This window comes from Mauremys reevesii, unplaced genomic scaffold, assembly GCF_016161935.1.
Source record: "Mauremys reevesii isolate NIE-2019 unplaced genomic scaffold, ASM1616193v1 Contig67, whole genome shotgun sequence".
NCBI classification, from domain to species: Eukaryota; Metazoa; Chordata; order Testudines; family Geoemydidae; genus Mauremys; species Mauremys reevesii.
In genome coordinates, this window is record NW_024100881.1 from 197,716 (window position 1) to 213,419 (window position 15,704).

The 15,704-nt window shown below is 52.2% G+C and overlaps 1 long non-coding RNA gene across 1 annotated transcript; it reads left to right on the forward strand.

Moving 5' to 3' along the window:
* Positions 1 to 9,037: 9,037 nt before the first annotated feature.
* Positions 9,038 to 14,962, forward strand: LOC120394575. The gene is made up of 4 exons (XR_005592345.1): positions 9,038 to 9,175; positions 13,461 to 13,606; positions 13,843 to 14,521; positions 14,911 to 14,962. It is a non-coding gene; the product is annotated as an uncharacterized LOC120394575 (long non-coding RNA).
* The last annotated feature ends 742 nt before the right edge of the window (positions 14,963 to 15,704 follow it).

Here is a 15,704-nt window from a genome sequence, read left to right on the forward strand (position 1 = left end):
CAAGCAGGACCAATCCCCAATATAAAGGCAAAGCATACAGTGACTTTGTTCACTTCGCTTAAACCCTTGGGGGAGAAGGGAGGGAGAGCAGTGAGTGGCAGGACCTGGGGGTGAGGGGAAGAGGTGTGATGGGGGGAGGTTCCAGTGCTCCTCCTGTGTCCCATGGGGGCCCACAAATATGTTTGGTGCCAGGCCCACAAAAGGTTAATCTGGCTCTGGCTATAGTCTAACAATAGAATAAACACCAATTAGGGGTGACTCTGCCCTGTTTCTCAGCAGTTTGTCCTTAATTTGGTATTCTCAGCTGTTACCCACTGAGGCAGGGTGACAGGGAGACTCACCAGGATTTACTTGTGGTAGGAGGAGATATGGGGCAGGGGAACTCACCAAGTTTCCATGGGGCAGGGGCAGGTTAGGAATCAGGGGAGACTCACCAGGGTTTCTGTGGGGCAGGAGGAAGTGGCAGGTAGGGGGACTCCACTGCAGCATGATGGGGAAGGAGAGAGGCTGGGGAGAGGGACTCACCAGGGTTTCTATGGGGCAGGAGGAGGTGGGGAAAGGGGGGACTCACCAGGGAATACTTATGGTAGGAGGTGATGTGGGGCAGGGGGATTCACCAGGGTTTCCATGGGAGGAGAAAGGGGAGACTGACTAGGGTTTCCATGGGGTAGGAGGAGGTGAGGGGCTCGGGGTCTCACCAGAGTTTCTGTGGGACACAAGGAGGTGGGGGGCAGTGTGGGACAGTGGAAGGGTGGGGACAGTGGCTATGGGACAGTGGAAGGGCTGGGGAGGGCAACTCACCAGGGCTTCTATGGGGCAGGAGTAGTTGGGGGGCAGGGAGGAGTCACCTGGGTTTCTATGGGGCAGGAGGAGGTGGGGGTCAGGGAGGACTCACCAGTATTTCCATGGGGCAGGAGCAGGGGGTGCTGTCACTCACTGACAGATGCTCACACTGGATTCCCAATGATGGGATCTCAGCTCCCAGCCCCTCTCTTTATAGCCCCATTCCCCTCCCTCTCTCACTGAGGGAGGGGGGCGGTGTCTGCTCCTTCTGTTCCCATGCCCAGCCCAGGGGAGGTGGCACCAGGGACCACTCAGCTGCTTTATTCAATATTGACTTTAAAGGAAACTCCATGGCTGAGCCAGATGGGGTGGAGGAGACAGCAGCAGGGATGCCCCCTCCCCCAGCGTGGCAGGGGTTGCCCCAGCACTATCCCCAGCTCCCAGGCTATAGCTGCTGGGGTGGGGCTGGCAAAGCCCTGCCCCCAGGCAGTGGGTTGGGAAACAGTGCTCCACTTAAATACAGGGGGCAGCTCCCCCTCTGCCTGCAATGGGCTCAGGCTCTCAGCAGACTCAGGCAGTGTTGCTGTGTTGGTCACACCCTGGGGAGTACCCAGTCTGAGAATGACTGGCTCAGGAAAACTCTATTTCATATGGCTCACTAGGGGCTAACACTGGCTCACTAGGGGCTAACACTGGCTCACTAGGGGATTGTGACAGACATTGGGCCCTGTGCGCTGACTGGTTAGAAGCGCTGGGGAGAAGCATCAGCGCTCAACAGGGGGCACCATGTGGTGCTGGCTGCCACCATCCCATCCTGGCTCTGTACACTGCTTGTATACTGACCCCTCTTTGGGGCAGCTGAGCCTCTCCCCCTGTGGGACAGACCCCAGCCTGCCTGAGGACAGGGTGCAGGGGTTGAGGGGAGCGGTCCCACAGCAGACAAATCATCTGTTTCTGGAAAGTGTAGGGGACAATTTCCTGGTGCAAGTGCTGGAGGAACCAACTAGGGGAAAAGCTCTTCTTGACCTGCTGCTCACAAACAGGGAAGAAATAGTAGAGGAAGCAATAGTGGATGGGAACCTGGGAGCAGGGGCGGCTCTAGGCACCAGCAAAACAAGCTGGTGCCTAGGGTGGCAAAATCTGGGGGGCGTCCTCTGCGGCCGGGGGGGGGGTGGCAGGCTGGGCCTGCGGGAGGTCCACCGGAGCCCCGGGATGACCGGACCTGCCGCAGGCATGACTGCGGAGGGGGCGCTCGTCCCGCGGCTCGGCTGGACCTCCCGCAGGCATGACTGCGGCAGCTCAAGCGGAGCCGCCGGACCCGCGAACCGTCCGCAGCCGTGGGAGGTCCAGCCGAGCCACGCGGGACCAGCGGTCCCTCTGCAGTCATGCCCGCGGGAGGTCCGCGGCTCCGGGGCGCCTCCCGCGCATGACTGCTTGGGGCGGCCAAAAACGTAGAGCCGCCCCTGCCTGGGAGACAGTGACCATGAGATGGTCGAGTTCAGGATCCTGATACAAAGAAGAAAGGAGAGTAGTAGAACAGAGACCCTGGACTTCAGAAAAGCAGACTTCGACTCCCTCAGGGAACTGATGGGCAAGGTCCCCTGGGAGAATAACATGACGGGGAAAGGAGTCGAGGAAAGCTGGCTGTATTTTAAAGAATCCTTATTGAGGTTGCAGGAACAAACCATCCCGATGTGTAGGAAGAAAAGTAAATATGGCAGGCGACCAGCTTGGCTTAACAGTGAAATCCTTGCTCGTCTTAAACATAAAAAAACAGCTTACAAGAAGTGGAAGATTGGACAAATAACCAGGGAGGAGTATAAAAGTATTGCTCAGGCATGCAGGAGTGAAATTAGGAAGGCCAAATCACACTTGGAGTTGCAGCTAGCCGGAGATGTTAGGAGTAACAAGAAGGGTTTCTTCAGGTATGTTAGCAACAAGAAGAAAGTCAAGGAAAGTGTGGGCCCCTTGCTGAATGAGGGAGGGAACCTAGTGACGGAGGATGTGGGGAAAGCTAGTGTACTCAATGCTTTTTTTGCCTCTGTCTTCACAGACAAGGTCAGCTCCCAGACAGCTGCACTCTGCAGCACGGTATGGGGAGGAGGTGACCAGCTCTCTGTGGAGAAAGAAGTAGTTCAGGACTATTTAGAAAAGCTGGACGAGCACAAGTCCATGGGGCCAGATGCGCTGCATCCGAGGGTGCTAAAGGAGCTGGCCGATGAGACTGCAGAGCCATTGGCCATTATCTTTGAAAAATCATGGCGATCGGGGGAGGTCCCGGATGACTGGAAAAAAGCTAATGTAGTGCCCATCTTTAAAAAAGGGAAGAAGGAAGATCCAGGGAACTACAGGCCAGTCAGTCTCACCTCAGTCCCTGGAAAAATCATGGAACAGGTCCTCAAGGAATCAATTCTGAACCACTTAAAGGAAGGGAAAGTGATCAGGAACAGTCAGCATGGATTCACCAAGGGCAAGTCATGCCTGACTAACCTAATTGCCTTCTATGATGAGATAACCGGCTCTGTGGATGAGGGGAAAGCAGTGGATGTGCTATTTCTGGACTTTAGCAAAGCTTTTGATACAGTCTCCCACAGTATTCTTGCCAGCAAGTTAAAGAAGTCTGGGCTGGATGAATGGACGGTAAGGTGGATAGAAAACTGGCTAGATGGTCGGGCTCAATGGGTAGTGATCAATGGTTTCATGTCTAGTTGGCAGCCGGTATCAAGTGGAGTGCCCCAAGGGTCGGTGCTGGGGCTGGTTTTGTTCAATATCTTCATTAACGATCTGGAGGATGGTGTGGCCTGCACCCTTAGCAAGTTTGCAGATGACACTAAACTGGGAGGAGTGGTTGATACGCTGGAGAGTAGGGATAGGATACAGAGGGACATAGACAAATTAGAGGATTGGGCCAAAAGAAATATGATGAGGTTCAACAAGGACAAGTGCAGAGTCCTGCATTTAGGACGGAAGAATCCTATGCACTGCTATAGACTAGGGACTGAATGGTTGGGCAGTAGTTCTGCAGAAAGGGACCTAGGGGTTACAGTGAACGAAAAGCTGAATATGAGTCAACAGTGTGCCCTTGTTGCCAAGAAGGCCAATGACATTTTGGGTTGTATAAGTAGGGGCATTTCCAGCAGATCGAGGGATGTGATCATTCCACTCTATTCAGCACTGGTGAGGCCTCATTTGAAGTACTGTGTCCAGTTTTGGGCCCCACACTACAAGAAGGATGTGGATAAATTGGAGAGAGTCCAGCGGAGGGCCACAAAAATGATTAGGGGGCTGGAGCACATGACTTACGAGGAGAGGCTGAGGGAACTGAGATTGTTTAGCCTGCAGAAGAGAAGAATGAGGGGGGATTTGATAGCTGCTTTCAACTACCTGAAAGGGGGTTCCAAAGAGGATGGATCTAGACTGTTCTCAGTGGTAGAAGATGACAGAACAAGGTGCAATGGTCTCAAGTTGCAGAGGGGGAGGTTTAGGTTGGACATTAGGAAAAACTTTTTCACTAGTAGGGTGGTGAAGCACTGGAATGGGTTACCTAGGGAGGTGGTGGAATCTCCTTCCTTAGAGGTTTTTAAGGTCAGGCTTTACAAAGTTCTGGCTGGGATGATTTAGTTGTGTTTGGTCCTGCTTTGAGCAGGGGGTTGGACTAGATGACCTCCTGAGGTTCCTTCCAACCCTGAGATTCTATGATTAAAAGGCCAGGTGTCACCACAGCCACCTGATCTATGGCGGGGGGTGCTTGGAGTGGTAGATTTAAGCCTCATATTAGCACTCTAGCACCTTTCTATAACTAAACCCGGAGCTAGGCTATTTATAAGAAGTCAATTAAAATCACAAACTAGGAATAAACTCTGACAAGTTCAATAACCAGCATTCTTGTTGAAATCAATAAGATTACGTTCACACTGGTTCACTGTATATTAACTGAGGAGATATGAATGAAGAGCAAAGTTAAGCAGCGAGAGCTGAATTAAAACCATGGGTGAGACCCTCATTCCTGCTCTGGCTTCTTGCACAGCCGAAAACTGGATTTCTGCAGTGGGGAAGCAGAGGCAGCAAGTGAGTTTGGAAAAGCTTCCACCTCCAAAGGAAAGGACCCCAATGAATACTAAGTAAAACATCTCCCTCTCTCCCATGCTCATATGCAGTATCTTATCATCCTGTACAACCTACAGCTACAAATCTCTATAATTTACCGTGAGTGAGTGGAGACAGTGGGAGGACCAGCCTGTCCTTCTCAGAAGATAGTTCTTTAGCAGAGTCATAAAGCAGCTTCCTCGAGAATACCCACTGATCTCTACCTAAAGGGCCACAATGAATTGCAGGTCAAACAGCATCAAGAAAGATGGTTCCTTTGGAAGCTAGCTGGGTCCAGAAGTTCCTGTTCCTTCTCCCGCTTCAAACTAAGAAGAAAACTCAACTATGCAAGAGAGATTTCATTCCACTGTCGGTGTGTATCCACCCCGAACCCATGAGAGCTTCCATGGGGGCAGAGAATGGTGCACTGGGGAAGCCCATTCCATACTGTACTGTCTTTTTTCACAATCTTCTCTCTCCAGAGCTGTCGACTGGGAATATTTCACCAGCACAAAACCCGCTCTGGGAAATTTTAAATGAAAATGTTTGATATTCAAATAAATGAAACACATTTTTAGGGGGAAAAAAACCTCCATTAAACAAGATTCTTTGAAACCAAGAAGTAATTTTAAACAGATGATTTTCATCTTGATTTGCACAGCATATGAAATCTTTTAACTCAGTACAGCACAATGGACCAGACACTCGGTTGGTATAAATCACCGTCGTTCTGCTGATGCTGATGGATCCGTGACAAGTGACACCAGGTGATGATCGATCCTGATATTCCCAAACTCTGACATGCAGCGTTCAGGATAGTTTAGGCAGTTGGTCCCATTTCATGCAAGTTATTTTGTGAGAGAAAATGAAGACAACATTTTGGGGTCAAAAGCATCAGCACTTTGAGAGCAGAAAAACAATCTTTTCTCTTGGTAGACAGAATGGATTTTGGAGATCTCCTTCAGTATTAGAACTGAAAGAAAAATAGACCACTCACCTTAGTCTTTTCCCTGTAATGTTGAAACTTGTTGCAAGATAGAGATGTCTTTCTTGAAATCAAATGGATTGTGTAATGGGAGCTGGGGTTTATTTGTTCTGCCAACATGAGAAAACAGAATTCATAGAATATTAGTGTTGGAAGAGACCTCAAGAGGTCATCTGGTCCAACCTACTAGTCAAAGCAGGACCAATCCCCAGACAGAATTTTGCCCCAAACAGCCACCTCAAGGATTGAGCTCACAACATGGGGTTTAAGAGGCTAATGCTTAAACCACTAAGCTATGCCTCCTGAATTTTAGGTCAGGCACAGGTAGGGTGAGTGTGTCGTTAAAATACCAGTTGCGTGTCCCGGCAGCAGGAGGTCGTTAGACACCAATATATGGTCTTCAAATATTGTTCGGTTTCTTAGACATGTTGATGGTTCTTTTTGTCTTTTCCTCTGTTTTATGCAGTTCATCTGTCTGAAAATCCCCCCTAGCAAGAAGCACGTCCAATCACAAATACACTTAGAGGAGCAGGGGAAGATTTTAATCAATATCTGCCAGGATTAGAGCTGTGAAGACGGTTTCTTTCAGAGCAGCAGGACTAGACGTCTGGATGTCGCACAGCCAAAGGGCAAGGAGCATTCTGCTGCTCGGCGCTGAGCGAGAAGGAACATTTGCAGCAGCAGCATGAGAGTGTCCAGGAGTACAGTAAAAAATCAGGAAATGCACCTGCACGTGCCCGTCCGATTCAGATCTCGATTGTGCGCTATCAAGGGCCCTCAGCAAAGCGCCTGTCCTGCCACATGCCATTTAGCTGATCCCTGGCGGGATCCTTATCAGGCAGGATAACGAGGGTGATGCTGCAGCTGGGAACAGGGAAGATCCTGCCAATGTCCCTAAAGGCCAGGATGTGACTCACATTAGATCAGGAGGACCAGTTTGGAGACGATAGCAGTGAAAACTCTGGAGAGGGGGATGTGCCTGGCCAGAGACCGGAAGTCCAGGTGGTTACTGCAACTCCCTAACCCCTCCCTCCCATTGTTTTCTAGAGAAATTGGACTTTCAACACTGAGGATTTGGTAGGTTATGGCCAAATAATTTACTGTCCTGGATATTACGCCCTGCATTGCTGTGTGTGTCTGGGGGGTTGTGCAGATGCCACAACATTTGCATGGCCTCCTCTCCTTCCTCCCTCCACCAGCCTCTGCTGGGCACAATCCCAAGTGGATGCAGGGCACTGGGGGGAAAGGTTTCGGAAAAGCCAGCTTTGCTGTTTATCCAAGAGTTCAGAGTATGGGCTGTACGGCTTGTGCTGAAGCCCACGGTCGGTAGCAAGTTAACGACTGGAAATCAGTGCCCCTCTTGCTGTTTCACCACAGGCAGGCAGGTGGGGGTGGAGGGGTTCAAACACGACTTGGATCAATGCTCTCCATCCTAGCTCAGGCTTTCGTTGGTTTCCTTCATTTTCTCCCAGTCCTGGTAGCTTATTCTGGGAAGTTTCTCAGGCAGCAGGAATTCTCCACGGCCTTTCAGGAGAACTGGGAGTGAAAACCTGCTCGGGCCTCCATAACAGCCAGGTCCCTACCACATTCAGGGCTCACTTTGACTAGTTTACAAACCTCTGGCCTTGAAATTGACCATCGTCACCATTTCGATATTTCCATCTGACATTTCCTGGTATTGTAACCATGGGGGTCCTGACCAAACTGGGAGAATGAGAGAGTTCAGAGGTTGTTGTGGGGCGGTCACAGCATTGTTTAGGTGGGTCCCTGCTGTTGGCAGCACCTCAGCTCCTACCGACTACTTGGGAGCACCTCGGCTCCTACCATTTTCGGGACATCAAGAGAAATGGACCCCTGAGCCCCAGAAGGACCTGCAAGGGAAGCCTCGAGCTCTTGCTCCAGATGCCGGGCAGAAGCCCCGAGCCCAGGCACCCAGAGCACCAGCAGGAGTTGGGAGGGGCATGAAAGTCCTGAGCCCAGTGCCCCAGCACTGGCTGCAGCCACAGGGGGCCAGAAGCTCTGAGTCCAGGCACCCAGAGACGTGACTGGAGCAGAACTGCCAAGGCCAAAGCCCTGAGCCCAACGCCGGGCTGATGCAGCGCACTCACTTCTGCATTGCCTCTGCAGGTGCGTCTGATATCCCCACGGAGAGGAAGTCCTGTCCCCAGCCGGGCAGAGAAACAGCTAGGAGGCCCCTGCTGGATTCTCCTGGCTGGGGGGTCCAGCAGGACGGGGAGCACGGCCGGCTCCAGACCCCAGTGCACCAAGCGCGCGCTTGGGGCGGCGGCCCGTGGGAGGGCGGCAGGCGGCTCTGGTGGACCTCCCGCAGACATGCCTGCGGAGGGGCCGCTGGTCCTGCGGCTCTGGTGGAGCATCCGCAGGCATGCCTGCGGGAGGTCCACCCGAGCCGCGGGACCAGCGGCCCCTCCGCAGGCACATCTGCAGGAGGTCCACTGGAGCCGCGGGACCGGCGACCGCCAGAGCACCCCCCCGCGGCGTGCTGCCCTGCTTGGGGTGGCGGAAATCCTAGAGCCGCCCCTGACGGGGAGATCGGATTTCATGGGGCAGGGCTAATTCGATCTAGCCAGAAAAGGCATAACAAGAATCAACAGCTGCCAGCTGAAGCCAGAGAAATTCAAATGAGATCTAGGCACACATTTTTGACAGTGAGGGAGACTAGCCACTGGAACAAATTGCCCAGGGGAGAGGTGGAGGTTCTGTTTCCTGGTGTCCTCACGTCACAACTGCCTGTCATTCTGGAAGGTGCCTTTTAGTGACTTACAAGCAATTGGGCTTCATATGGTGCAAAGTGTGTGAAATTTCATAGCCTGTGAAATAGAGGCCAGATTAGGAGATCGAATTGTTTCATAACCGCTATGAAAAGCTCAGTGTGGGGTGTGGAACAGACCCTGCTGTTTTACTGGGCGGCCTGCTTGCTCCCCAGAATCAATAATGAGCAAGTGGGGTGATCCGGGCTGCAGCTCAAACACCCAGCTGGGCTGGCCAGGGGCAGACATCAGGCCTGCCAGGGAAAGGTGGGTGTGGCAGTGACATCACAAAGGCCTTTGGCAGGAACTCAGCCTATTGGGCAAAGATGATGAGGCGTCTGTGACCTCACAGAGCTCCCTTGCCAACAGCCAGGCAGGACAGGGATGCGGGGCAGAGGGAACCTCAGACAGCCCTGTAGCCTTGCTGCAGCAAGCCTCCAGCTCGCGGTCTCTCGCCGAGGACCAAGAGACATTGGTGTGCAGGAGATTCTGTGCGTGTGTTTGTCATTCCCGTGTGGAATTTGTTTCAAAGACGTTGTCATCTGTGTAGAAGGTAAGAAAAAATATAGGCTTTAGATATAGATACAAGATAGGGGACTCTATCCTAGCAGACTCAAAGGCATCACCACCCTCCTAGGGAAAAAGTTTTTCCTAATATCCAAGCCTTCCACACTGCAGCTTGAGAGCATTGCTCCTTGTTCTGTCATCTGCCAGCTCTAAGATTTCATGAGAATCAATCTTTCTTTAGGAAAATAATTCAAAAATGCAAATACACAAAACTTTGAGTGAAATCAACCCATCCTGATCTTTAGTGTCTGGGGTGTGGGCCTAGGGGGCCAGACTGAGACCCTCATGGGCTAGTAACACCCAAGAAGCCAGTAAAATAATTCCAGTTCTCTTAGCATCCAAGCCTCCCTAATCCAAGGAACACCTGAGGGCTGCGGGAGACAGAGGGTTGCTGAGAATGTCTAACTCATGACTTTGGTTGGGGGACAAGTAACAAATCCGTCGGGATTCTTGCCCCAAACAACAATCGCCCATTGTCCTTTAGAGCACGAGGACCCTAATGCACCTGACTTGCTCAAATCTCTCTCCTGCTAGGACTGAGAGAACTTTCTCCTTCCCCCAGGATACCGAGGGAAAGAGAAAAGAAGTGACCTCTCTTTGGTCACACAGCAAGGCCATGCCAGAGCTAGAAACAGAAGCATAAGAAAGAAGTTGTATCAAAATGTTTTGCATTTCAAACTAACAGATTTCTTAAACAAAGGCAATTTGCTGTGCTGTTCGTGAACAGAAATGATACATTCTTGTCTCCACATGTTTCTAGATTGATGAACCAGTAGATCTATCCCCTAGTTTTTATCCATAGATTGAGGGAGGAAAACAAGTTTCCCTGTTTTGTGACTTCCCAATGGCTTTCTTGAATTTCAACAAATTAGTCGATTGAACTGAACGATTTGAATAAACTGAAAGGAAGACAATATTTTCTGCACCTTTCAAGGAAGCTACTGCTGCCCAAAGCTGGGTTAGCATTTCAGCTAGCTTTGCTTCCGGGGCCTTAGCTATCACATCAGTGATGCAACTGTCTGAAAAGCTTGGCAGTGAACATGTTCTACTGAATGTTATTTTTTCTCTTCTATTTAAATTATTTAAAAGATTGTCATAAATTGGGCCCTTATCAGAGGTTGTCAATTTCCAATGTAATTATGACAGCGAGGGAGACTAGCCACTGGAAGAAATTACCCAGGGGAGAGGTGGAGTCTCTGTTTCCTGGTGTCCTACCATCATAACTGGTTGGGAAGGTGCCTTTTAGTGAATTATAAGCAATTGGGCCTAATTGGGTGCTAAGAGTGTGAAATTTCATAGCCCCTGAAATAGAGTCCACATTAGGAGAGTGAATTGTTTCACAACAATTGTTTCACAGCCTCTATGAAAAACTCAGTGTGGGGTGTGGAACAGACTCTGCTGTTTTACTGGGTAGCCTGCTTGCTCCCCAGAATCAATAATGAGCAAGTGGGGTGATCCGGGGTGCAGCTCAAACATCCAGCTGGGCTGGCCAGGGGCAGAGGTCAGGCCTGCCAGGGAAAGGTGGGTGTGGCAGTGACTTCACAAAAGCTTTTGGCAGGAACTCAGCCCATTGAGCAAAGACAATTAGTTGGGAAATGGTCCTGCTTTGAGCAGGAGGTTGGACTAGATACCTCCTGAGGTCCCTTCCAACCCTGATAGTCTCTGATTCTATGAGTGAGGCGTCTGTGACCTCACAGAGCTCCCTTGCCAACAGCCAGGCAGGACAAGGATGCGGGGCAGGGGGAACCTCGCAGAGCCCTGTAGCCTTGCTGCAGCAAGCCTCCATCTTCCCTTTACCAGATAAAGGTTATGAGCAGATAATGGCTGGAAGTTGAAGCTAGACCAATACACATTGGAAATAAGGTGAGGAGCATTTTTAACATCAGAGTTTGGAGCAATTCACTGAGGGTTGTGCTGGATTTTCCACAACTGGCCTCTTTTAAAATCAAACTTGGCTGTTTTACTAAAAAACCTGCTCTAATTCCTATGGGAATTATTTTGAGGCACATTCTATGGCCGAAGTGAAACAAAGTCAGACGACAGTGGTTTCCTCTGGGCTTGGAATTAATCTGTGACTCGCTGTTGGCGTTTGGAATGTGGCCATTTTGCTTCCCTCTTCCTCCTTCCCTCTGGTCCCTTCTTCTCAATTGGAAAACGGGCCACCAGAAAAGCCTGATTTCCACCCTGTGTCCCTTCCATTCGTGCTGTAAGCTGAAGGGCGTTGTGACTTGAGAGTGAATTCAGCCAGTCAGTGCTAACTCTCCACAGGTGATTTGCATAAGTCAGTAAATGAGCCTGCAGGTTTCCGTGGGAGCGATGCCCAAGGCAGGGCTCAGGCTTCGGGTTTTTGCTCAGGGTTAGTGGAGTTGGGGAGCGACAGGTGGCTGAGTTACCTCTGGTGTCACAATGTTACTGCTCAGGTTCCTCTGCCTGCTGCACCACCTGGGCAGTGACTGTCAAGGGGAAGGTTTTGTGGATTTGAAACTTAGAAACCAGGAAGCACAGAAGAGGACTGGCTTAGAGAGTTTGGCAGTAAAATGTAGGTTTTGTGGCAATATCCTGTGCAATTGCTACTGGATCCGGGACGGAGACAGCATTCCTGCCCCTCCCACCACCTCTTAGCTGGGCCTACATAAAAGAGACTAGCTAGAGTTTTGCACACTTGTTTGTTTAAGACTGAGCAAATAAGGCCCAACAGATTACTGCTAGGATGAATTTTGCTGCCTCCTCTCCTTGACTAGAATACAAGCAGTTTCTGATTCTCTCAGATGAAGTAGTTCTTCTAAAATCAAGGGCAAGACCAATCAGTGGCTTTTTCACTACCCAACCCCCCTACCCCCAAAAGAGATTTTATTTTTATTTAAACTGGGTTTTTTAAATTTATATTGAAAAAGTGTTGTTGTTTTTTTAAACTTATCCAGTATAAAATTTGAAATGATGACAAGTGATGTTAAGGCCTCTAGTTGCTCCAGCCTATTAAAGTAATTTAAATAACTACATATATGAAGAAGTTCATGTTTGCTGCCAAGTGTCAGAGGAAGTCAAAGCACTGAACTGTTGGAAGTCATTGCCTAAGCACCTGGGAGTCCAGAAGTTATTGAAACACTCAGCCAGACTTTGGCAGCACTAGCCTCTTCTGCGGGTGCAGAAAGAATATTTTCTTCATTCCAGTTGATGCAGCTACTTCATTCAAATGTAAGAAACTGATTGGGAGTTGAAAAAGGATGAAGGCTTCTTTTCCCCTTGTAAAATATGAATAAAGGCTAGAGAGGAGGAGGTGTGAGCTACTACTTCTAAAATCTGGAAGGACGTTATGAGCAGGAACAATCAGTTCAGTGCACGAACTAGAGATTCTTCTTTACCTCAGTTTGTTTGAAATGAAAACAAATGGTTCAGTCAACCTTTTTGTTTTTTTGTATCCTGCAAAACCAGCAAGTCAACATGTTTGAATGGATCCCTATTCCTAGCATCATAGAAGACTAGGGCTGGAACAGACCTCAGGAGGTATCTAGTCCAACCCCCTGCTGTAGGCAGGACCAACCCCAACTTCATCATCCCAGCCAGGGCTTTGTCAAGCTGACCTTTAAAAACTTGTAAGGATGGAGATTCCACCACCTCCATAGGGAACCCATTCCAGGGCTTCACCACCCTCCTAGTGAAGTAGTGTTTCCTAATAGCCAAGTTAAGCCTTCCACAGTGCAACTTGAGACCATTGCTCCGTGTTGTGTCATCGGCCACCACTAAGAATTTCATGAGAATCAATCCCTCATTAGGAAAATAACTCAAAAATACAACTACAAACCATTTGGAATGAAATCAATCCACCCTGACCTGTAGTGTCTCGGAGTGTGGGCCTCTGAGGCTAGACTGAGACCCTCATTGGCTAGAACCACCCAGTGAGCCAGTAACAATATCCACTCCTGTTACCGTCCAAGCCACCGCAATCCAAGGAACAGCTGAGGGCTGCGGGAGACACAGGGGTGCTGAGAAGGTCTAACTCATGACTGCCAACCCAGAGATGTGTTATTGGCTTTGGATGGGGGACAAGGAGCAAATCCGTCAGTCACTACAACAGGTCCCACTCGGAGCCAGGGAGACTGGTAATTGAGTCCTGCTGGCACTGCCAGCTCTGGCTTTCTGGAGGAGGAGGAAGACCCCAGCTCCCCTAGCTGACCCTGAGGCACCTTCTGGGCCCAAATGGAGATGGCCCCAGGTACAGCTATGGAGTGTCCCAGGAGCGTTCCGCTAGTGGCATTGTATTGTTTTCACAGCCAGTTTCAATCTCTGGACTCTACCCCTTGCCCTGCTGGCAGGGCATTGAGCGGCACCCGTTGCCGGCCACCTGGGTGCGGAGATCGAGGAGGGTGAAGGGAGGAGCAACCCTGAGCATCTGCCATTCTGCTCCATCTGATCTAGAGTAAGTAAGTGGAGTTCTCCAGAGCCATCCCCAGTGTGGTGGGAATATCCCATCACTAGGACTCCCAGCCCGTTCCTTGTCAGGGTTTGTTCACCAGGTTGAGGGTTCCTGTGCCCTGCAGTGGGATGTGTCGGGAGGAGAAATTGCCTCAGCAGAGGGGAGGTGGGCAGGGGAGCAGGCAGGCTCGTTAATGAGAGGCTGCTTTGAAGCCAGACTCATGGCTGCTCCCCACTCAGTTCCAGGATGGAGCGAATCAGGCAGATGATCAGGAGGGAGGCCGGGCAGGTGGCTCCACAGCCAGAAGAAGACATCAGCCAGCCTGCCCAGGTGGAGAGCAGCCCCTCTGTTCCCGCGGGCGGGGAAGAGGCTCGTGGCCAGGGGAAAGAGAGGAGCTGCTTCGCCTGCTGGAGGAGGCGGAAGACAGCAGCTCCTCTAGCTGACCCTGCGGCACCTTCTGGGATGAAACGGAGGTGGCCCCATGTTCAGCTGTGGAGGAGAGAGCCAGGGGAGGGCAGGAGCCGGGGATGGCAGCTCTGGGGCTTCCTTTGCAGGAAGCCAAGGAGCCAGGAGCTGCGCCCAGGGCCCAGCAGGAGCCGCCAACCACCCTGGCCCCAGAGGAGCCTCCCGCCAGCACCACCCTGGCCCCAGAGGAGCCTCCCGCCAGCACCACCCTGGCCCCAGAGGAGCATCCCGCCAGCACCACCCTGGCAACTGCGGAGCCTCCCGCCAGCCCCACCCTGGCCATGGAGGAGCCTCCTGCCTGCCCCACCCTGGCACCTGCGGCGCCTCCTCCCAGCCCAGAGCAGGAGTTGAGCAACTGCGGGACAAACACCAGCAGCTCTGTATTCTCCTGCAGGGCCAGCAGCTCCTCCGTGGGGTCTGGCAGCCCTGTGTTGCTAGGCTCCCTCTTTGGAGGTGAGGAGAGACCCAGGGGAAAGGGAGGAGGACTGGGGCAGTGGGGGACTAGTAACACCCTGTGCCCATCGGCTCACCAAGGCGCCGGGACTGACCCACGTGAGCCCCACTAACACCAGTGGGGGTGGCACAGCCACGCCCCAAGGCAGGGGATGCTGGGCGGAGTCGGGGAGCTCCAGCCTCCCCTGATCATGTTGGGGGGGGGGGGCGCTGACTGCTACGGGGCCCTGAGGCTGATGGGGCTGAGGGCGTCTCTGGGAGGGGCAGGGTGGGGCCCTCGCCGCCATGGGGCTCCTTACAGAGAAAGGGGAAACGTGGAGCCTTCTCTGTCCACTGCATCCCCCCAGCAGCAGAAGGGATTAAACTTTCTCCTTCCCTCCCTGGTGCAGACACCCCCAGTGCCCAGGTGTCATGGCCTGAGGAGGAGGAGGAGGAGGAGGAGGAGGATTTGTCCCCCATCACGGTGATCCAGCAGCACCTCCAGGGCAGAGCTGAGGTACAAAAATCCCCCAGCTGCGCTGCCACCGAGTCTGTCCTGCTCCTTGTTCCATCCCCACCCAGTCAGGGGGGTCTTGTCCCAGAGAATCCCTCACCCCCAATGGGGGGACACATCTCCTCTGTTATCTGGCACCCCAAAGTGGGGACATTTGTCCCACACAGGCCAAGGTTTCTGCTCCCCGCAGACACTGTCCCAGTTCCAACCCCATGTCTGTGCAGGGCGACACTGGTTTCGGGAAGGGGGCGGCTTTCTCTGTCCAACCCCATGGAGGTCCTGAGCCCTGGAGCTGGTTTGGGTTGGGCGGGGAGGTCCCTATGTAACAGGCTGTCTCTCTCTCTCCCACCACCCCACTCCTAGCTGGTGGCGGACAGGGCTGAACAGCTCCGCTTCCTCCACGCTGTGCCGCGTCTCTGCTTCTCGGCACAGAAGCAGGGGCGGGACACCCTGGAGCCCCCGGTCTCCAAAGCGGCCCTCGTGGAGAGCATTGCGGTGAGTGGGAGCCCGTGCCCGGCCCTGGGGCATGGGAGCCGGACATGGGAGGAAGCGTTAGTGGGGCCGGAGTAGGAAGCAGAAGACGGGGGGTCCCGGGGCGGAGCGCTGGGGAGCAGGGAAGGGGATAATTGTGACACTGATGGGGAGCTGGCAGTGGGGGAGGGGAGGGCGGAGTTGTGGGGGGAGAGGGGG